At 43.5% G+C, this 24017-nt stretch overlaps 4 pseudogenes across 4 annotated transcripts; 3 read left to right on the forward strand and 1 right to left on the reverse strand.

Moving 5' to 3' along the window:
• Nucleotides 1-9: 9 nt before the first annotated feature.
• Nucleotides 10-5077, forward strand: AT2G13380 (annotated as a pseudogene; the record flags this gene model as incomplete). The annotated part of the gene is made up of 1 exon: nt 10-5077.
• A 1917-nt stretch (nt 5078-6994) lies between these two features.
• AT2G13390 lies at nt 6995-15783 on the forward strand (annotated as a pseudogene; the record flags this gene model as incomplete). Its single annotated transcript has 1 exon — nt 6995-15783.
• Nucleotides 15784-16993: 1210 nt separating this feature from the next.
• AT2G13400 lies at nt 16994-17821 on the forward strand (annotated as a pseudogene; the record flags this gene model as incomplete). Its single annotated transcript has 1 exon — nt 16994-17821.
• Nucleotides 17822-19921: 2100 nt separating this feature from the next.
• Nucleotides 19922-22860, reverse strand: AT2G13410 (annotated as a pseudogene). Its single transcript has 7 exons — nt 22694-22860; nt 21885-22616; nt 21662-21789; nt 21365-21575; nt 20949-21279; nt 20471-20858; nt 19922-20404 (listed from the first exon to the last, which is right to left on the reverse strand).
• Nucleotides 22861-24017: the final 1157 nt, after the last annotated feature.

Raw genomic sequence — 24017 nt, forward strand, 5'->3', positions numbered from 1 at the left:
TTGAAAGAAATGAGGTCGAAATTCCACCAAGCTACAAGCTCGGAGCCGGATATCAACCGGGTTATCGAGGAGGCTAGGCGAACACCGTTCACCCTGCGAATTGCGAGTTTGAGAATCAGAGATTCTCGAAAACTCAACTTAGAACCATATAATGGTTTGGAAGATCCGAAAGGCTATCTCGCAGCTTTTCTAATAGCCGCTGGTCGAGTTGATCTAAACGCAGGATATTAAAAACTTTTCTCTGAAAATCTGTCTGGGCAAGCCCTGATGTGGTTCACTTAGTTGGAACTAGGATCGATCAGTAATTTCAACGAACTATCGGCAGTATTTTTAAAACAATACTCAATTCTGATGGATAAGAGCATTTCGGATACCGATCTCTGGAATTTGTCTCAAAGGCCGAATGAGACACTTCGGGCTTTCATCACCAAATTTAAAACGTGCTTTCAAAGCTCCCAAGGATCTCACAACAGTCGGCTCTGTCGGCTTTGCGAAAGGGATTATTGCATTATTTGAGGTTTAAGGAAGATCTAATACTTCACAAACGTGATACTATTCAAGACGCACTATTTCGAGCGAATAATTGGATGGAAGTCGAGGATGAAAAAGAAAGTTTTGCAAAAAGAAATAAGCAAGCAAAACCAGCGGTCACTTTTCCGCCCAAGAAGTTTGAACCCCGGGAAAATCAGGGACCAAGGAAGTTTAGTTCACAACCATTCAATAACAACGTCGGAAAGCAGTTTCAGGGGAAAGGAAGGTCAAACACCTGGGTCTGAGATGAAAGCTCGTATTGCGATATACACAGAGTCACTGGACATCTGACCAAAGACTGCAGTGTCCTGAAGAGGCATCTCGCAGAATTATGGGCCAGCGGAGACCTTTCAAAATTCAACATGGAGAACTTCATCAAGCAATATCATGAGTCAAGGGATAATCCAGAGGCTCAAAACTCTAAAAGATCAAGACCGGCTGGCGAAGAGGAACCAAGAGCTTCAAAGGATAAAATCAATGTAATTTTTGGAGGATCTAAACTTTGCCGTGATTCCATCAGTGCAATCAAGAAGCATAGGCGCAATGTTCATTTGAAATCAAGCTTAAGTGAAGAAGTAGACTTTCAGGGCACTTCGATATTGTTCGAAGAAAAGGAGACACAACATCTCGAAAGACCTCACGATGATGCACTCTTAATTACGTTGGATGTAGCCAACTTCGAAGTGTCAAGGATCCTCATTGATATTGGCAGTTCGGTAGATCTAATTTTTCTTAGCACTTTGGAAAGAATGGGGATAAGCAGGGCAGCCGTGGTAGGACCTCCATCACCCTTAGTGGCTTTTACAAGTGAATCAGCAATGTCTCTCGGAACTATCAAGCTACCAGTTTTGGCTGGAAAGATCTCGAATATTGTGGATTTTGTCGTTTTCGATAAACCAGCGGCCTATAACATCATTCTTGGAACTCCATGGATTTATCAAATGAAAGCGGTCCCTTCTACTTATCACCAATGCCTCAAATTCCTAACTTCGAGCGGAGTGGAAACAATTCGGGGAGATCAAGAAGCTTCGAGAACTTGTTATTTAGCTGGCCACCGATTAAAAATTCAATAGCAATTAACGAAACCCGCAAAGAAAGGTGTGATCCCGAGATTTCCTAGCGGGCAGAAAGTAGATGATGTCGTGGTCGAAGTAATTCTAGAAGCAGACAAACCAGATCAAAAAATTCGAATTGGAGCTACTTTATCGGGCAAAGTGAAGGAAGCCTTAGTTGAGCTGTTAAAAAGGAACAAGAAATCATTTGCTTGGTCGGCAGCAGATAAGCCCGGCATAGACCCAAATATAATTTGTCACGAGCTAAACGTAGACCCGAGTTTCAAACCGGTAAAACAAAAAAGAAGAAAACTCGGAGCGGAGAGAGCAAAAGCAGTGAACGACGAAGTGGATAAACTCCTAAAGATTGGATCTATAAGGGAGGTACAATATCCGAATTGGTTAGCAAACACCGTTGTGGTCAAAAAGAAGAATGGAAAGGATAGAGTGTGCATTAACTTTACAGATCTCAACAAAGCTTGTCCAAAAGATAGTTTCCCACTTTCACACATAGATCGTCTTGTGGAATCAACCGCCGGAAATGAGTTGTTGTCCTTTATGGATGTCTTCTCGGGATATAACCAAATCATGATGAATCCGGAAGATCAAGAGAAAACGTCATTTATCAAGAATAGGGGCATCTATTGTTACAAAGTTATGCCATTGGGGTTGAAAAACGCAGGAGCAACTTATCAACGGCTGGTCAACAAGATGTTCAACGAATATCTCGGAAAAACAATGGAAGTCTACATCGATGATATGCTAGTCATATCATTAAAAAAGGAAGACAACGTAAAACATCTGGAAGAATGTTTCGCGATTCTTAACCAATATCAGATGAAGTTGAATCCGGCGAAGTGCACGTTTGGAGTCCCATCCGGGGAATTTCTCGGCTACATTGTCACGAAAGAGGAATTGAGGCAAACCCAAATCAAATCAGCGCTTTTCTCAACATGCCATCTCCGAAGAATTTCAAGGAAGTACAACGATTCACCGGTCGAATTGCAGCATTGAATCGTTTTATTTCGAGATCGACCGATAAATCTTTACCCTTCTATCAAATCTTAAAGGGTAACAAGGAATTTCTTTGGGATGAGAAGTGTGAGGAAGCGTTCGGACAGCTAAAGGCGTATCTAACTTCTCCACCTGTATTGTCCAAACCGGAAGTAGACGAAAAACTGTATCTATATGTCTCAGTTTCGAACCATGCGGTTAGCGGAGTCTTAATCCGAGAAGACCGGGGAGAACAAAAACCAATTTACTACATAAGTAAATCCATGACGGGTCCTGAGACCAGGTATACGATGATGGAGAAGCTTGCACTTGCAGTAGTAACCTCAGCTAGGAAACTTCGTCCATATTTTCAATCCCATCCAATCGAAGTGTTATCAAATCAGCCACTTCGGACTATTCTCCATACCCCGAACCAGTCCGGTAGATTAGCGAAATGGGCGGTGGAGTTAAGTGAATATGATATAGAGTACAAGAACCGAGTCGCCATGAAAGCTCAAGTCCTAGCCGATTTTTTAACGGAATTACCGGTACCCGGAGGGCAAGACCAGCCGCAAAATCAGACTTGGAAGTTGCATGTTGATGGATCGTCATCAGAACATGGATCCGGGGTGGGAATCAAGTTAGAATCTCCCACTTCGGAAATCCTTGAGTAGTCATTTCGATTGTTATTCACCGCATCTAGTAATGAAGCAGAGTACGAAGCATTAATTGCTGGACTTAGGTTGGCACAAGGAGTTAGGGCCGATGAAGTGGTCGCCTACTGTGATTCCCAACTGGTTGTTAACCAGTTTAATGGTGATTATGAAGCAAAAGACTCACGAATGGAGGCATATCTTGAGGTGGTCAAAGACTTGGCTAGAAACTTTAGGAAATTCGAACTCATTCGCATACCGCAGGGAGAAAACAATACCGCAGATGCACTCGCAGCCCTGACATCAACATCCGATCATGAAGTCAAAAGAATCATTCCAGTAGAGTGTATTTCGGAAAGGAGTATTATGGACAAAAAGGAGACATTCGTCATCACAAGATCCCGAGCTGCAGCCCGAGATTGCGGCGAACCTGCTATTGAATTACCACCTATCAAAAGGCGAAAGTCAAAAGAAACAACTGTACCTAAGCCTACTGTGCAGAAAGATATTGGGCTCGAACCAGTAGAAGAAATCACTCCCGATACCACAGTCGAAGCTGAAACCGAACCGTGGGTTGAAGAAGATATACTAGCGCCAAATGAACATCCTGAATCAGAAGCTCGAGTATTTCACGAAATCGACCAAATTCTGGCTAAAGATTGGGGGGCTGATTGGAGGGAGCCAATAAAGCATTACATCGTTACAGGCGAGCTCCCAAAGAACAGATGGCAAGCTAGGAAAATGAGAATCGTTAGCGCGAAATTTTGTCTATCAAAGAATTCTTTGTATAGACGAGGTGTAAGTGATCCCTACTTACTTTGCATTTTTGGGCCCGAAGTCGAGATCGTTATGAGCGAAGTACATGAAGATTTGTGTGGAAGTCATTCCTCGGGAAGGGCAATGGCTTTCAAGATCAAGAGAATGGGATATTACTGGCCTACTATGATCACAGACTACGTTAAGTATGCTCAACGATGCAAACGTTGCCAACTCCATGCACCACTCATTCACCAACCTTCGGAGTTATTCTCTTCGATCTCCGCCCCATACCCTTTCATGAGATGGTCAATGGATATCATTGGACCGTTACATAGGTCGACCCGAGGTGTACAATATTTACTGGTTCTAACTGATTATTTTTCGAAGTGGATTGAAGCTGAAGCGTATGTAAACATTAAAGATTCGGCGGTAAAGACTTTCATTTGGAAGAACATCATATGCAGGCATGGCGTTCCATACGAAATAGTTACTGACAACGGACCACAATTTATCTCACACGAGTTTGAAGCATTTTGCTCGGACTGGGGGATTAAGGTTAGTTATTCCACTCCGCGGTATCCACAAGAGAACGGTCAAGCCGAAGCCGCAAACAAGACAATTCTAAGCAATCTTAAGAAACGTCTAAGTCATTTGAAAAGGGGCTGGTATGATGAACTTCAGCCAGTCTTATGGGCATATCGCACAACTCCTAGGCGCTCGACCGGAGAAACCTCGTTTCCATTGGTGTACGGGATGGAGGCAGTTGTACCAGCCGAGCTCAATGTACCAGGACTTCGTCGAACGGAAGCTCCTTTAAATGAAAACGAGAATTCTGCAATGCTCGACGATTCGCTGGATATCATCAACGAGAGGCGAGATCAGGCCTTGATCCGAATTCAAAATTATCAACATGCAGCAGCTCGGTATTACAATTCAAAAGTCAAAAGCAGACCTTTCTTTGTGGGCGTTTATGTTTTGAAACGTGTGTTCGATAACAAGAAAGAGGAAGGAGCAGGAAAACTTGGCATTAATTGGGAAGGTCCTTATATTGTTACCGAAGTGGTCCGAAATGGTGTTTACAGATTGAAAGATTTAGAGGACAGATGATAAGTGTGTATTTTGCATGTCTTGAGCATCCATTTGTCATCACTTTAGCATCATATCATCACTGTTTTATACCATTTCACATCATTTGTCATCACTTTGCATGTTTAAGATAGTTTTGCATGCATGTTGCATATTTGCGTTGATTTCAGGTGATTTGGAGCTGTTGACGAGCTATCTGGAAGAAGCAGACCTGATCATGACAAACCACTCGACCAAGAGGTCGAGTAGGAGCTTCAAGATCTCAAGAGACCACTCGACAACCAGGTCGAGTAGAGCACATCACCACTTCACCTCACCACTCGACCCCGAGGTCGAGTGCCATCATCTCCATCACCAGACGGTCACTCGATCACTTCACTCGACCTTGAGGTCGAGTGTCTTCACCTCCATCATCAGACAACCACTCGACCTCCTCACTCTACCTAGAGGTCGAGTAACTCCATCACACCACTCGACTGCATACTCGATGACAAGCTTCAGAGCCTTCTTCATTCCGCACTCAACCAGACACTCGAGCACAAGGAAGAAAAGAAGACTCCAGCTATTCACTCGAGCTCTCACTCGACCACGTTGGTCGAGTACAGTTCTTAACCCGTCCAAATACTTCGTCGTTTTGAGTATTAGGGTTTCGGGATATTTGGCTATAAGTAGCATGTACTTCTCATTTTCGCAGCAGGTGTTTTTTTACCTAGTTTTTATTTCCGCAGACCTTGTGTTCTAGACTTTTTGTAATCCGGATTTCTCTTTATCTATTCAGTATTCAATATTCAGTTTCTGTTCTTGATTTTCGTTTACTGTTATTCATTCTGGTATCATACTGTTGTTATCATGTCTTCAACCTGTTCAACGTTTATGCTTTCTGTCATGATGTCTGAGTAGTGAATAGGTTTCTGAGGATGGGTTAGAGTAGTGTAGAATTCTCAGTATGCTAGGTGATTGAGTATTGATTGATAGATCCCTTCTGGATTAGTTGTTCTTAATGCCTATTGCTTTCTGATCAACTGGAATTTGAGCCCAGACATTTCCGCGCCCAAAAGGTGTTCGATGAAATGCCTGAACCACTAATTCCAGAGATTCGTGACCCTGTACCAAGGTATTGGTTGCAGGGAGCGTTTTGGCTTTAACTTGTTGATTCGTAATGCCTGTTAGGTTAGCTCTCGTCAATGGTGATTGAGTCTGGGACTAGGTTAGCTTGAGAGTCTCTGTTGCGGTGGCACTTAGATTTGGTTAACGAACTTGTTGTCTAGGGTTAATTTGTTGAGCATGTCAATCACCTGTAAACTGAGGAAACGAAACTACTCAATTACCCCATCCTTAGGAATTCTTTGTCTGATTGATTTTATTGTTTACTCTACTACTGTTTACTGCATCCTGTCACCTGTTGCTTAGTTTCTACAATTCTTTACTGTTACTCGACCTGATACTCGACCACCCAGTTGTCTGGCAACAGACTGTGCAGTCGAGTATCTTTGTTTCATTTTCTGTCTGTTACTCGACCTGTCACTCGACCTCACCCAGGGGTCTGCAAAGAGCTGTGTTGGTCGAGTGTTTTACTGTTTCTGTTTGATTTTCTGTTTCCTGCTTGTTCACTTAGGATTGCTAGAACACACCAAAACCTGTTATTGCTTGGCTTGACTTAGTGACTTCTGATCACATCTTGATTGTTAGCATCACACCCATTTGGATTGACAACCTAAAATACTACAACGACATGATTGGTGTTTTAGGATAATTGACTGAAAAACCTATTATCAATTTGGCGCCGTTGCCAATTGGGTGTTTGTTTGTTACATTTGAGATTTCAGACTTGCTTAGATCAAGTTCTTTTTCAATTTTCTTTTTAGTTACTAACTGTGTGTTTTTCTTGTTGTCTTCTTGATCCAGGTACACCTCTACTGTATGCGAACTCGATCAACAGGCAACCAGAACCTCCTTTTCAACGACAATATCAACCGCATAGCCCGCGAAATCAGAAAAAGGAGAACCACAGTCAACCCTGTACCTCAGCAACCACTCGTTATGGCTGAAGAACAGAATCAGCAAAATGGCCATGCCAACATTGGTGCTGGAGATGCACCACGTGATCACCGTCAGAGGAAGGGAATCGCACCTCCTGCTATCCAGAATAACAACTTCGAGATTAAGAGTGGTCTCATCTCGATGATTCAGGGGAACAAATTCCATGGTTTGCCAATGGAGGATCCACTCGACCACCTTGATGAATTCGATAGGCTCTGCAACCTAACGAAGATCAATGGTGTCAGTGAAGACGGATTCAAGCTCCGTTTGTTCCCATTTTCCTTGGGTGACAAAGCACATATCTGGGAGAAGAATCTGCCCCATGACTCAATCACCACCTGGGATGATTGTAAGAAGGTTTTTCTGTCGAAGTTCTTCTCCAATGCCAGAACTGCAAGACTCAGAAATGAGATTTCTGGTTTCTCACAGAAGACTGGTGAAAGCTTCTGTGAAGCATGGGAGCGTTTCAAGGGTTACACCAACCAATGCCCTCATCATGGCTTTACTAAAGCTTCTCTGCTCAGCACTCTTTACAGAGGAGTCCTACCACGCATCAGAATGCTTCTGAATACCGCCAGCAATGGGAATTTTCAGAACAAGGATGTTGAAGAAGGCTGGGAATTGGTTGAGAACCTTGCTCAATCAGATGGAAATTACAACGAAGACTGTGATAGGACCGTCAGAGGAACAGCTGACTCTAATGACAAACACAGGAAGGAGATCAAAGCGCTGAATGACAAGCTGGACAGGATTCTTCTTAGCCAGCAGAAGCATGTGCACTTCCTTGTTGATGACGAGCAATATCAAGTCCAAGATGGGGAGGGTAACCAGTTGGAAGAAGTAAGCTACATCAACAACAACCAGGGTGGCTACAAAGGATACAACAACTTCAAAACCAACAACCCCAACCTTTCCTACCGCAGCACCAACGTTGCTAACCCTCAGGATCAGGTGTATCCTCCACAGCAACAACAAAGTCAGAACAAACCTTTTGTTCCCTACAACCAAGGTTTCGTTCCTAAGCAGCAATTCCAGGGAAATTACCAGCAACCACCACCACCAGGGTTTGCACCTCAGCAAAGCCAAGGTCCTGCTGCTGCTGACGCTGATATGAAACAAATGCTACAACAGCTACTTCACGGGCAAGCCTCTGGCTCCATGGAGATGGCAAAAAAGATATCTGAGTTACATAACAAGCTGGACTGTAGCTACAATGATCTCAATGTCAAGATGGAAACACTGAATACCAAAGTCCGTTACTTAGAGGGACATTCTGCATCTTCTTCAGCTCCAAAACAGACAAGCCAACTACCAGGCAAAGCAGTTCAGAATCCAAAAGAATATGCTCATGCTATCACCTTGCGTAGTGGAAAAGCACTTCCAACTAGGGAGGAACCCAACACGGTCACTGAGGACAGTGAAGATCAAGATGGGGAGGATTTAAGTCTCGAGAAAGATCAAGCTGACAAACCACCCGACCAGCCACTCGAGCAACCACTCGACAGCATTACTCGACCGACCACTCGACCTGTCATCCCAGCAGCATCACCAACTGCTCCAAGGCCAGTTGCTGTCAAAAACAAAGAAAAGGTCTTTGTCCCTCCTCCCTACAAACCGCAGCTTCCATTCCTGGCCGTCACAAGAAAGCGTTGGCAGACAAATATAGAGCTATGTTTGCCAAGAACATTAAGGAGGTTGAGTTGCGGATACCTCTTGTTGACGCCCTAGCGCTAATCCCAGACTCTCACAAGTTTCTGAAAGACTTGATTGTGGAGAGAATTCAAGAAGTGCAAGGGATGGTGGTATTGAGTCATGAATGCAGCGCTATCATACAGAAGAAGATCATTCCTAAGAAGCTTAGTGATCCTGGTTCGTTCACTCTACCGTGCTCTTTAGGTCCATTGGCTTTCAACAGATGCCTATGCGATTTAGGAGCATCAGTCAGTCTCATGCCGCTATCTGTCGCCAAAAGATTGGGGTTCACTCAATACAAGTCCTGCAATATATCCCTCATCCTAGCTGACAGATCAGTAAGGATTCCTCATGGTTTGCTCGAAAACCTCCCAATCAGGATCGGTGCTGTGGAGATACCAACTGACTTTGTAGTCCTGGAGATGGATGAAGAGCCCAAGGACCCGTTGATTCTAGGGAGACATTTCTTAGCCACTGCAGGAGCTATGATTGATGTCAAGAAAGGGAAGATTGATCTGAACCTTGGCAAAGACTTTAGAATGACCTTTGATGTCAAAGACGCGATGAAGAAGCCTACCATAGAAGGGCAACTCTTTTGGATCGAAGAAATGGATCAGTTAGCTGATGAGTTACTGGAAGAGCTGGCAGAAGAAGATCATCTTAACAGTGCTTTAACCAAAAGTGGTGAAGATGGGTTTCTGCATTTGGAAACATTGGGATACCAGAAGCTGTTAGACTCCCATAAAGCGATGGAAGAATCGGAACCCTTTGAGGAATTGAATGGACCAGCAACAGAGGTAATGGTAATAAGCGAAGAAGGGTCAACTCGAGTTCAACCTGCACTCTCGAGGACGTACTCAAGCAACCACTCGACCTTGTCTACCGACGAACCTAGGGAGCCGATCATTCCAACTTCAGATGACTGGTCTGAACTTAAGGCACCAAAGGTTGATCTCAAACCGCTTCCAAAAGGTCTAAGGTACGCGTTCCTTGGTCCAAACTCTACTTACCCTGTGATCATTAATGCTGAGTTAAATAGTGATGAAGTGAACCTGCTATTATCTGAGCTTAGAAAGTATAGGAGAGCAATTGGTTATTCGTTATCCGACATTAAGGGAATTTCACCTAGTTTATGCAACCATAGGATCCATCTTGAAAACGAATCCTATTCCAGCATTGAACCACAGAGGAGGTTAAATCCCAATTTGAAAGAAGTAGTGAAAAAAGAAATTTTGAAACTGCTTGATGCTGGTGTCATCTACCCTATCTCTGATAGTACTTGGGTTTCTCCAGTGCATTGCGTCCCTAAAAAGGGTGGAATGACTGTTGTCAAAAATGAAAAAGATGAACTGATCCCTACTAGAACTATAACTGGTCATAGAATGTGCATAGATTATAGGAAGTTGAACGCTGCATCTAGGAAAGATCATTTTCCTTTACCATTCATTGACCAAATGCTTGAACGTTTGGCTAATCATCCATATTATTGCTTTCTTGATGGATACAGTGGTTTCTTTCAAATACCAATTCACCCTAATGATCAAGAAAAAACCACTTTCACGTGTCCTTATGGAACTTTTGCCTATAAAAGAATGCCATTTGGTTTATGCAATGCTCCTGCAACATTTCAGAGGTGTATGACCTCTATATTTTCAGACTTAATCGAGGAGATGGTGGAGGTTTTCATGGACGATTTTTCGGTCTATGGCCCCTCTTTCTCCTCATGTTTGTTGAATCTTGGCAGGGTATTGACTAGGTGCGAAGAGACGAATCTTGTTCTCAATTGGGAAAAGTGTCATTTCATGGTGAAGGAAGGCATAGTATTGGACCACAAGATATCAGAGAAGGGTATAGAGGTTGACAAAGGAAAAGTTGAAGTGATGATGCAGCTGCAGCCACCAAAAACGGTGAAGGACATCAGAAGCTTCCTTGGTCATGCTGGATTCTATAGAAGATTCATTAAAGACTTCTCCAAGATAGCCAGACCGTTAACCAGACTATTGTGCAAGGAAACCGAATTTGAATTCGATGATGACTGCCTCAAATCCTTTCAAACCATCAAGGACGCTTTGGTATCTGCTCCGGTTGTTCGAGCGCCTAATTGGGATTATCCATTTGAAATCATGTGTGATGCATCAGATTACGCAGTAGGAGCTGTTCTAGGCCAGAAAATAGACAAGAAGCTTCATGTCATATATTACGCCAGCCGAACGTTGGATGACGCTCAGGGAAGATATGCAACAACTGAGAAGGAGCTTCTAGCTGTTGTATTCGCATTTGAGAAGTTCAGAAGCTATTTGGTTGGATCAAAGGTAACTGTCTACACAGACCATGAGCTTTGAGGCATCTGTATGCCAAGAAGGATACTAAACCAAGACTGTTAAGATGGATACTTTTATTGCAAGAGTTTGACATGGAGATAGTAGATAAGAAAGGCATTGAAAATGGCGCAGCGGACCATCTGTCGAGGATGAGAATTGAAGAACCACTTCCGATAGACGATTCAATGCCAGAAGAACAGCTCATGGTTGTAGAGTTCTTCGGAAAAAGCTACAGTGGGAAAGAGTTCCACCAACTGAGTGCTGTTGAAGGAGAATCTCCATGGTATGCTGATCACGTCAATTACTTGGCATGCGGGGTAGAGCCTCCCAACCTGACAAGTTATGAAAGGAAGAAGTTTTTCAGAGACATACACCATTACTACTGGGATGAGCCTTATCTTTACACTCTCTGTAAAGATAAGATCTACAGGAGATGTGTCTCAGAAGATGAAGCGGAAGGTATCCTGCTGCATTGCCATGGCTCAGCATATGGTGGTCACTTCGCGACGTTCAAGACAGTGTCCAAGATTCTTCAAGCAGGCTTTTGGTGGCCAACAATGTTTAAGGATGCTCAGGAGTTTGTTTCAAAGTGTGATTCATGCCAGAGAAAAGGCAACATCAATAGAAGAAATGAGATGCCTCAGAATCCAATCTTGGAAGTTGAGATCTTTGATGTATGGGGGATTGATTTTATGGGTCCATTCCCATCTTCATACGGTAATAAATATATACTGGTCGCCGTAGACTACGTATCAAAGTGGGTCGAAGCTATTGCTAGTCCTACCAACGATGCAAAAGTTGTGCTGAAGTTGTTCAAAACCATAATCTTCCCAAGATTTGGAGTTCCCAGGGTAGTAATCAGTGATGGCGGAAAGCATTTCATCAACAAGGTTTTTGAGAACCTCTTGAAGAAGCATGGGGTAAAGCAGGTTGAGATCTCCAATAGGGAGATAAAAACAATTCTGGAAAAGACTGTTGGGATTACAAGGAAAGACTGGTCTGCAAAGCTAGATGATGCATTATGGGCTTACAGGACAGCTTTCAAGACCCCCATAGGTACAACTCCTTTCAATCTTCTCTATGGAAAATTATGTCATCTACCCGTTGAGCTCGAGTACAAAGCAATGTGGGCGGTAAAACTTCTGAACTTTGACATAAAAACTGCTGAGGAGAAGCGATTGATCCAACTCAGTGACCTCGATGAGATCCGTCTAGAAGCTTATGAAAGTTCTAAAATCTACAAGGAGAGAACCAAGCTTTTCCATGACAAGAAGATCATCACTAAGGATTTCCAGGTTGGTGATCAGGTGCTGCTATTCAACTCTCGCTTGAAACTCTTTCCAGGAAAACTTAAATCCAGATGGTCTGGCCCCTTCTGCATCACTGAGGTCCGTCCTTATGGAGCAGTCACTCTAGCTGGTAAGAGTGGAGATTTTACAGTAAATGGTCAAAGGCTCAAGAAATACTTAGCGGACCAAATCCTTCCAGAGGTGACATCGGTTCATCTCCAGGAGCTTCTTGATGATTAAAGGAGTAAAGGAGTCAAGCTAATGACTTTAAACAAGCTCACTTGGGAGGAAGTCCCATGACTATCCTTGTAAATAATTTTTACCTTCTTGATATTTTTGATTTGTTTTAGTTGTGTTTGTGGTTTTCAGAGACAAGAGAACAACGCGGAGATAGAGTAAAAATTTAAAACTTTTACTCTGTCGAAGACCTGGAGATCGAGTGTACAGCCCGTTGGAGTACAAAATTTTGAAAATTTTCTGTTGCACCTGAGACCCTGCACTCGTGTACATTGGTCGAGCATATGTGATGTTTAAAACCCAAAAATTTTTAAATCATCATTTTACTCGACCAATAGAAGCTACAGAGACCTGCAGAAATCTCCTACAGTTTACAGTAGGTTTTCTGCAAAGAAATTTTCTCAATCAACAGTGTGTGGACCACGCGCTGAGGATAAGCTGGAGAGAGAATCTAAAACTCAACCTAGACCACTCATTTTGAAGCGCTACTCGACCACTCCAAATCCACTCGACCTTCCACTTTTCATTTCACCGCCGACACTCTAATCTCCCTACACCACAAATCGCCGCCCAAAGAGCTACTCGACCACTGAGAAATTCACTCGACCACTCCCTCGCGCCGTCACCAGCCCATCCACTCCGTCAACCGACCAAACCACTTCACTCGATTCCTTCCATATACTCGACCAATTCATTCGCATCAACCGTCATCTCTTTCAAAAGAAACCGATCGACCTCGCTTCCCGGTCTCGTAGAGGCACTCGACCGACGCCGTCCTAGCCGACTTCAAGAAATCACTCGACCTCCTGAAAGCACTCGACCCCTGCAATATTATACTCGGCTTCTTGTTCGTGAACTCAGTAGAGCCTTCCAACTTCAGAGAAGCTACTCGACCACTAGCTTTCACGATTCACTCTATCTCTACGATTCACTCGACCCACTGAAGCACCACAACTCGACCTCTGAGAAGATACTCGATCCATTTCATCTAAGCTCAGGAACAGCTCAGGTTACTCGAGTACGGAATTGTACTCGACCTTTTCAATCTGTTTCATTGCCTATTGACAATAATTTTGTTTCATTGCTATCTTTGAGACTAACCTATTGACATTTGAGCTTTGAGTTCTAAATCCCTACAGGAGAATCATGAGCAATTACAGTGGCAGTTCTTCTGTTGATCCTGACTACAACATGGATGAGACAGAATCGTCATCTTCAAGGCCAGAGAGAGAACAGAGAGAATACGAAAGTTTCAGAAGGAAAGCTGAGATAGCCCGAGGAAAGAGAGCGATGAGAGAGAGGTATGAGCTTATAGACGAAGATCTGGAGGACGAGTACATGCCTGAACAGACTCGCAGAGCTACCAAACTTCTGCACAAGCCCGACATATTGCCTGCTGAGGAATATGTTAGGCTTTTCAAGCTGAATGAGTTCTGTAGCACGAGGTATCCTTGCTCGACCTCACTTGCACAACTCGGATTGTTGGAAGATGTTCAGCACCTGTACCAAAGTTGTCATCTGGACACTTTGATGGCTTATCCGTATGTAGCATATGAAGATGAGACAATACAATTCCTCTCCACACTACAAGTAGAGCTCTACCAAGGTATGACCTCTGATGAGTTGGATTGTGAAGGATTGGGATTCTTGCGATTTTCTGTGTATGGTCATGAGTACAGGTTATCAATCAAGCGATTGGAAGGATTGTTTGATTTTCCCAGTGGAACGGGATCTAAGCCAAAGTATGAAAGAGAAGAGTTGAAAGACTTGTGGATCACCATCGGCAGCTCTGTACCGTTGAATGCTTCCAGGTCAAAGAGCAATCAGATACGCAGCCCTGTCATCAGGTACTTCCAGCGTTCTGTAGCCAACGTACTCTACTCCCGAGAGATTACAGGGACTGTCACTAACTCTGATATGGAGATGATCGCAATGGCCCTCAAAGGAACTCTCCGCCAAACTAAAAATGGCATGTCCCTCCAGGGTGAAGTCAATGACACACCTCTCTCTATACTTCTTCTGATCCATCTGTGTGGATACAAAAACTGGGCGGTCAGCAATAACCGCAAGAGAGCACGAGGCGCTCTGTGCATAGGTGGCGTGGTGACACCTATTCTGATAGCTTGTGGAGTCCCACTCATTTCTGCTGGACTCGAGCCACGAGCAATGGATATCGAGCACCTACGTCACTGCCAATTCCTGGAGTTTGCAATGGTTGACGATTTCCACAGGTTCAGGTTTGAGCACTCTACAGACAGGAGAGCTAACATCCTTCTCCCTAGCCCTGAGGTCACACGGATAATCGAGGGAGATAACATTGATTTTAGGCCTGAGATTGGACGCCTCTACTATGAGAACGCTCCACCATTAGATGAGGACGATCTTCTTGAAGAAGCTGCTTCGGATGGGATGGATGAAGATGGAGCAGTAAAGTTCGACACTAGCATGTATCACTTTGCTGAACATGTACCTCCAGCGAGGCAGAGCAAGAGCTTGACTGAAGCTCATAAGAATTACAGTAAATTGCAGAAGTGGTGCAAGAAGCAGGACAGGCTGATCGCCAAGTGTTTCAAGCTTCTGACAGACAAGCTGAGTTGCTCTTCCTCCACCACTGCTATTCCACAGGTACAACCTCCTATGGAAATGCCATCGAGGAGAATTAATGCACCTGCGCACAGGCCTGAGCTTAGCGAGCAGAGAGTCCCACATGTCCAGGCTAGGCATTCGTCATTCGAATCCCGGGAACACAAGAGAAGAAGGAAGGCTACACTCACTCGATCTAGCAGCAGATCACGCCTCATTCACTCGAGGAGATCACTCGACCGTGGTGCTGGCCGCAGCAGAAGGAGAGATGTCGAGTTTCCTCAGAGCGGTGCTGGCCGCCACAGAGCTGATGAGGTCGAGTACCCATCTGCTGGAGCTGATACAGAACAAGGAGGTTCGTCTATGGCCTGGGAGCAATCGCAGGCAGCCATTGACGAGCAACTACGTTCATTCTTCGACTGAGGTAAGCGCCTCACTTCACCATTGTATTATACCGTCTGTTGTGATTTGTTTCTTCCTTTTTTGTTTCTGTGATTGGATTTGTCTTGAGTACTCTCTTCCAAGTTTATTCACACAGTGGACTGTGTGATTTAAGTTTGGGGGAGGGCTCAGGAAGTGTGTGTTGCATTGTGTATAATTTTGAGTCTGCATTCATCTAAGGCATAGAAAAACCGAAAAAAAAAAAAAATTTTGAAAAATTTCAGAAAATGATTCTACAAAAAAAAAAAAATGTTCATGTAGTTGCATCACATTTAGGATCGAGTCTAGAGTGTTTCATTTAGGATTGTTGCATATGCATAGGGGATGATGATGAGATAGCCTTGTAAGCATTTTGATTCACCTGATAAACTCAGTGCCCTCGTTGCTAGTTGTCTGTTGCGTAGTCAATGAATTTGAAATAAAACTGAACCATGCCTAGATTGCTCTACTCGACCACACTGTCATGATCTGATACCATTCCCTATCAATTTGAACCTGAATCTGATCTTTAATTATCATGTCTGCATCAAATTTGAACTCATGGATACCCTAAAATACTTGGATTCTCTTATTCATTTTGATCACTCTTGTTAATCCAAGTAGCTGACTCTCCTTATTAGAGCAGTTAACCCAAACCCAAACCTAGACTTTCTTTCAAGCCCTATATCACTTGTGAGTGTTTGTGAGGTCTTATTCCGATTAAGCTTGGTAGAAAGTGTTAGGTTCGTAACGACAGAGATAGTGTCTCATGTAGTTCTAGTTCGCATTTTTCGGACTAGATAGGACTAGGTGGGTGCTTATACTTTGGGTTGGGATGTGTTTAAAAGAAAAAAAAAGGGGGAGGTTGATTCATTGATGAGAAAAGGTAAAGGACTCTAGGTGAAGTAAGCTAAAAAAGCAGAAAAAGTCTAGTAAAGGTTTTGGGATTTGTAAAGAAAAGAAAGAGTTCTTGTTAGCTATTGAAGATGGGCAAAAGCCAAATCCAAATCCGCTAGATATATCAAAGTGTTGAAGCTTCGCCTAGAGTTAAGAGAAAAGAAAAGAATGATTAGAAAAAGGGCTTAAAAGATTCATGAATGCAAAGGGTAGAGTTTAGTTCTTGTATTGGGATTGGAGATGGGATTACCATTAGAGCTTCATTTGATGTACTCTGGGTAGATGGGATCTTATCTCTGTATGCATAGATTGGGACTTACCTTTAGCATTCTACTAAAGCTTAATCATTTTTTGAGAGATCCCCTGTTACTAAAGCCTATTCTGTAAGGGACCATCTTTGTCTCTTGACCTTTTACCTTAGCCAAATGAGTTCTTTGATGATGCATTGCTTGATTCACGTTCCAGAACTAATGAATGTTAAAGGGATTGGTGGATTTGAAAACTTATGTAGGTCGAGCATATGAGTCGGATTGATTGATTAATGAGGCATGGCTAACGTTTTTAAGTAGAATTCGATCTTGCAGCTTAGAACTTTCAACTTGGACATTGATTTCATCTGGTTTATCTAGTGCTTTGGCTCTGAGTCCCCGCTTTCAAACCTCACCTCCAGCTTGTTCTTGATTGTTTGCTTGAGGGCAAGCAAAGACTAAGTTTGGGGGAGTTGATAAGTGTGTATTTTGCATGTCTTGAGCATCCATTTGTCATCACTTTAGCATCATATCATCACTGTTTTATACCATTTCACATCATTTGTCATCACTTTGCATGTTTAGGATAGTTTTGCATGCATGTTGCATATTTGCGTTGATTTCAGGTGATTTGGAGCTGTTGACGAGCTATCTGGAAGAAGTAGACCTGATCATGACAAACCACTCGACCAAGAGGTCGAGTAGGAGCTTCAAGATCTCAAGAGACCACTCGACAACCAGGTCGAGTAGAGCACATCACCACTTCACCTCACCACTCGACCCCGAGGTCGAGTGCCATCATCTCCATCACCAGACGGTCACTCGATCACTTCACTCGACCTCCTCACTCTACCTAGAGGTCGAGTAACTCCATCACACCACTCGACTGCATACTCGATGACAAGCTTCAGAGCCTTCTTCATTCCGCACTCAACCAGACACTCGAGCACAAGGAAGAAAAGAAGATTCCAGCTATTCACTCGAGCTCTCACTCGACCACGTTGGTCGAGTACAGTTCTTAACCCGTCCAAATACTTCGTCGTTTTGAGTATTAGGGTTTCGGGATATTTGGCTATAAGTAGCATGTACTTCTCATTTTCGCAGCAGGTGTTTTTTTACCTAGTTTTTATTTCCGCAGACCTTGTGTTCTAGACTTTTTGTAATCCGGATTTCTCTTTATCTATTCAGTATTCAATATTCAGTTTCTGTTCTTGATTTTCGTTTACTGTTATTCATTCTGTTATCATACTGCTGTTATCATGTCTTCAACCTGTTCAACGTTTATGCTTTCTGTCATGATGTCTGAGTAGTGAATAGGTTTCTGAGGATGGGTTAGAGTAGTGTAGAATTCTCAGTATGCTAGGTGATTGAGTATTGATTGATAGATCCCTTCTGGATTAGTTGTTCTTAATGCCTATTGCTTTCTGATCAACTGGAATTTGAGCCCAGACATTTCCGCACCCAAAAGGTGTTCGATGAAATGCCTGAACCACTAATTCCAGAGATTCGTGACCCTGTACCAAGGTATTGGTTGCAGGGAGCGTTTTGGCTTTAACTTGTTGATTCGTAATGCCTGTTAGGTTAGCTCTCGTCAATGGTGATTGAGTCTGGGACTAGGTTAGCTTGAGAGTCTCTGTTGCGGTGGCACTTAGATTTGGTTAACGAACTTGTTGTCTAGGGTTAATTTGTTGAGCATGTCAATCACCTGTAAACTGAGGAAACGAAACTACTCAATTACCCCATCCTTAGGAATTCTTTGTCTGATTGATTTTATTGTTTACTCTACTGCTGTTTACTGCATCCTGTCACCTGTTGCTTAGTTTCTGCAATTCTTTACTGTTACTCGACCTGATACTCGACCACCCAGTTGTCTGGCAACAGACTGTGCAGTCGAGTATCTTTGTTTCATTTTCTGTCTGTTACTCGACCTGTCACTCGACCTCACCCAGGGCTCTGCAAAGAGCTGTGTTGGTCGAGTGTTTTACTGTTTCTGTTTGATTTTCTGTTTCCTGCTTGTTCACTTAGGATTGCTAGAACACACCAAAACCTGTTATTGCTTGGCTTGACTTAGTGACTTCTGATCACATCTTGATTGTTAGCATCACACCCATTTGGATTGACAACCTAAAATACTACAACGACATGATTGGTGTTTTAGGATAATTGACTGAAAAACCTATTATCAACAGACCAGTCTAACGTCCTTGGAATGTGGTGAACTTGAAGAAATTTTATGTTTAAAAAAAAAACGCATTTTTTTGTATGAACTACGGTGGGGCTTGATCCCGAAATGGGTACGTAGGCAGCTCGGAAACGAGTTCAGCTATTAATAAAATTTGTTTTATTCATGTTGAAAAAGAGTTCGATTATACGAACGAATGAACACAGGGAGTTCGACTATGCGAACATACAAAGCAGGAAGCAAAGCTAAATTTATTCAAAAAGAAAAACAAGGAAAAGATGCCGAAGTCTTAGACACACTTCGAACTAGGAAATCCTCCTCGTCTTGTAAAACACCTCGACCCCTTGACTGGCGATGTCAAGAATGGGCATCATACAATCCGGGATGCGGGCAAATTCTGCGATCCCGAGTTCGATCCAGTCTCCGGGGTGAGAGTTGAGGGTGTGTAACTCCCTTAATATCACGGTGACTCTCTGCAGCATTTGGTTGATCTTCTTTCGAAGTTTCTTCTTTTCCGTTGATCTTTTTTTTGTTGAGCCGCGAGAGCTTTGATAAAGGACATCGCGATGTCCTGATCTCTGCTCGAAAGGTCCTTGATTAACGCACACGGAGCTCGGATCTGGGATCTGAAGTTGCAAAGTGGGGAGCATCCTCTGTCTGGTACGTTCGGAATGTCCTCCTCGATCATCCCAATCCTCGAAAAGTTTGGCATGGATTCCGAGCATCGGAGGTTGAAGGCCATAAGCGCGAAAGAAAAGAACGGTATTGTTAGTGAGGAATGAAGAAAACCCTAGAGAGGAAATCTATAGGGAGGTTTCTTAGCTTTCAAAGATGCGATTCTATGTAAAGCCGGAGTGATTCGCGGAAGCATTCACGTCGCCTTGTTCGCCCTGCATTCAAAGAGTATCTCCAAAACGAATATTTGATGAATCAAGGAAAGTTGGAAAGTTTCCTTAAATAAAATGGGCCGAAGCCCAATAGGTAAGTCCATGCGAAAATAATAAAAAAGAGTTTTGAGTCTCAGAGAACATTTAGGGAAGGGGCTCGGGAACAGGGTCCTTCATCGCCGGTTCGGGGTTCGAAATGGACACCTCATTTTTAACGTCCACGTCGGGTTCATTCTTCACGCGCTTCCAAGGGTTGCTGTCCTCCTCTTCGTCGTCCCCGTCTTCACTGTTAGACGGGATCACTTTGACCGGAGCTTTTACAGTACCAGGGACTTGGCCTCGAGCACGAAGGTACATCCGGAGCATATGCTGGATCTTCGCCACACAGTCGAAGTTCCTCCACTCCCATTGAAAATGGTCGTTCTCCATAGCCCTTACCTTCCTCTCGATACGGGCAATTCGGGTCTCGAGCGTTTGCCTCTTGAGGCCCAAACGTTGCCTTTCATCGCATAAGCGGCGATACTTGTCGACGACCTAGAATACGAACTGGTTAAAAACGAGTAGAATTTGTCCCGAAAAAGAGAAAGAGAGAGGATTTACCTTATCCATAAAATCGTACGCCTCCTTTTTGTCTTTCGAGGGGAAGTGAAAGCAGGCGTGAGGAAAGAGAACACCGGCAGGTAAAATAACTCGTAAAACAATAATAAATTTTTAGTTTAAGGGACAATCCCTACTAAGTGGACACAACCACTACATGTTCTCGGGCACCTCGGGTTCGGTTTGAGCTGGCTCAGGATCTGCGTCAGTTGTCTCAGTCTCATCCGGCTCGCCAGTAGTAGGCTGCTCGCTAGGAACCCCGGAGTCTGAACCATCGTCGTTCTCGATGACCACTGTCTCCGAGTTCGTGGATGGAGGAATTTGAGGCGGAGTGACTACCGCCTCCGGAATTGACGCCGGCGCGATAGGTATTTTGGGTTCCACGTGATCGCTAACACCAAGGCAATTATCTCGGATTAAGAAAAATACAAGAGTAATTCGCTGTGAATTGGTTTTAAAAAAAAAGAGAGTTGGAATGTACCAGCCCAGTGTAAACCAGATTCGCTCAAAGGAGGCGATTCGGTGAAGAACTCCTCAAACTGTTGAGGGTTGAACGATGAGGAAGGAAGGGCAGCTAAACGATTTCGCTTCTCTTCCAGGACGGTCTTCAACTCGTCCCTCTCTCGTTCCTCGGAGAAGTCATCTTCATGGGTTTTGTCCAAAAGGAGGAGATTGCTCTCGTACTCCTTGATGTCTGATTCCATCTCCATCCTGCGACCTTTCACTTCCTTCGTGGCCTTTGATGTCGACCTCGCTAACTCAGCATCCCGATAGTTGGCCACCGCTTTGTACTTGAGCTGCAATTCGGACAGCTAGTTGGACAATTCGTAGGCACTGGATTCAGATTCCGAAAGTTTGTCCTAAGAAGTTGAGAGTTCTTCTTGGATCTTGTCATACCTCTGGTACTGCTCCTACAGCTCACCATTGGACTTCATGAGTTCGGAGGAGAGATTGTCCAGTTGATCCTCCAGTTTCTGCCTAGCGTCATTTGAAGAGCGGAGATCAGACTCGAGGGACGATGACTTATCTTTCCACGTCATCACCTCCTTTTCCCTGTCTAGCAGCAGCCTTTCGTAGTACTCAATCATGTCGTTGAGTTCGCTATTCACTTGAACCAGGTAATACCGAGAAGGGATTAACGTCTAAGTGAAGGATCAAAGATTAAAAGATCCATTGTGGGTAAAGGGAACTAACCCGAGATGAGTGGTTGGCATGGAGTAGGAATCGCTCGCGAATTGCAGAACGTCATCTATCGAAGGCTGGCAGGATGGTGTCTTTTCGGGTTTTTAAACATCGATAAACGTTTCCCACTGTTTCCATCGCTGTTAGAGAACGTTGAACCAGTCGAGGAGCGCTAACTCAATAAGTAGAAATGATAAAAAAATGTAATAATATAAAATAGAAGGTAATTTCTAACCCGTGAGCGACTTGGTGTGAGGAACTAAAACAGCCTTAGTTCCAGCATCTCGGACCTCAGCTTCTTCCCGCCGGGGGTTAGCACTCCGCTCGGCCTTTTCACCTCTTGATCCGGATGAAGGGATACGGTGACTGGAGGAGGAGGACCCATATAGCGGGGTGGCGGCGATGGCCGAGGAAAGCGATCAGTTGGGCTCTCGTCTTGTCTTGTTTGGGGGAGGAGCTGCTGCGGGTTGATCTGTCTCTCTTCTTCTGAATCAGGTCAGCAAGTGGTTCGCTGCTTAGTCCAGTTCGAGAGGTGGGCCGAGGTGAGTCACGGCGAGGTGATCGTTCCTTGTGAGACGACCGACCGCTATGGCCTTCACGGTGAGGAGTGGGTCTATAAGCACCGGCGGATCTTGTCCCATCGGCACTGCCACCGTCGACTAGCAAGGTTCTGCTATATTCCTTCTTGTCGACCGTGGATTGGAGGAATGATTTGTTCACTTCGCAAGCCTCCACAATCGACTTGGACAGGGTCTTGCGTCGAGCTGCGATGGCCCGAGCAGATTCCCTTTAGGTAAGGGAGGGGGCAGTAGCAGCTGGAGGAGATGTCCAGGGGGGCTCATCCTAAGTTTGTGGTTGGCCTCTATGAACCGGTCGAGAGTAAAGGAGTTCCAAAGGGTTTCTCCTTCAATGACAATCTTGAAGAATTCGCTGAATTCGACGGTCGAAAGGGTTGGTGCGATGAAAGCTGCGAATTAAAAAATAGAAGTTGGTCAGATAAGATAAGAAATAAAATGAAGTTCATATGCATGACCTAACAACTACCGGGCTTAGTATTCCACTTCGAGGAGAGCAAGTCCGGGAGGTTTCCGATCGAGGCAGGGCTCTTTTTGACTAAAAACCACGGGTGATGCCAATTCTCATCCTTGTTCGGGAGATGCGAGCCAGTGATGATGACGGAACCGCCTTGGAAGTCGTGGAAGAGTTTCCCTGCTTTAATTGTAAATAAATAATATACGGTCATAATTGCGACAAGTGTCACGCGAGTAATTGAAGGAGATTCTGAAATCAACTCGATTACGTAATTTAGGCGGGAAATCGGAGAGTCATTTGGCACAATCTTTGTCCTTAGAACATTAAAGCCTTCTGAACTGGAGTAACAATTCGAAAGACTTGGGGGGCTAATTGTTGGTGTCGGATCCCGCATCATGAGTTCGGATCCAGCCAAAGATTGCGGCACAAGTAGAAGAAGCTCATAAGAGGGAGGGCCCATAAGCATCCTCGAGGTGAGAGTATGGGCGAGATGTTGGTTTGCGAGATGAAGGCAGCATCGAAGTCAGGATTACTCAAATTGGAGAAACCGAATGGGGCGAGAGCTGAGGTCCAGAAGGCTCGGAGTGGACTCGGTTTAAACGTTCAAATAGTTAATTCAAAGACTAAAAACAGATATATTTAAAGTAGAATGATTGTGAGTAAATAGGTATTAAATGTATTCTTTGGGTATAAATTGTGGGTCTAAGACCATGTAAAGACACACGCATTTCTTGGTGTAAATTAGCTATACACATTCTTTTACAATACTCATAGTTTTTTCTATAATCATTTATCTATTTTATAGTATATTTGTCCTCAAGAATAATCCTTCCCACTAAATAAATAAATACTTGAGTGTCTGAATCCGACATCCACAATTAATGCTAATTGATCCCTTTAAAAGAAATGTTGGGGTCCACAACCTATATTTTTATCAAAAGATTGAATTTTTGTTGTTAAGATGATCTATAGTTATATGCTATTGTTTTTTTATGTGTGATACACCTTGGGATGATTTTTATAACTATAAATTTTGAAATTTTAAGTTATATTTGTTTTGTTAATATTGTTAGTTTTGTTTAATTTTTAAAATTATATTTTAATTGTTAATTCTAGGATTTGACCCATAGTATGCCATCTCATATGAATATCGATCCAAACTCGTTCCACTATATAACACCGTCCCGTGAAATTATACATCATTTTGTCATTTTTTTATAAATTTTAAATAATTTGTAATTTTTGAAATTTCAAAAAAAATAATTTCTATCCAAACGTTATAATTGTGATTGTTATCTCTAGGATTTCACATGTAGTATACCGTCTTGTATTAATA

The sequence above is a fragment of the Arabidopsis thaliana genome, chromosome 2, assembly GCF_000001735.4.
Source record: "Arabidopsis thaliana chromosome 2, partial sequence".
In the NCBI taxonomy this organism is placed as follows: Eukaryota; Viridiplantae; Streptophyta; class Magnoliopsida; order Brassicales; family Brassicaceae; genus Arabidopsis; species Arabidopsis thaliana.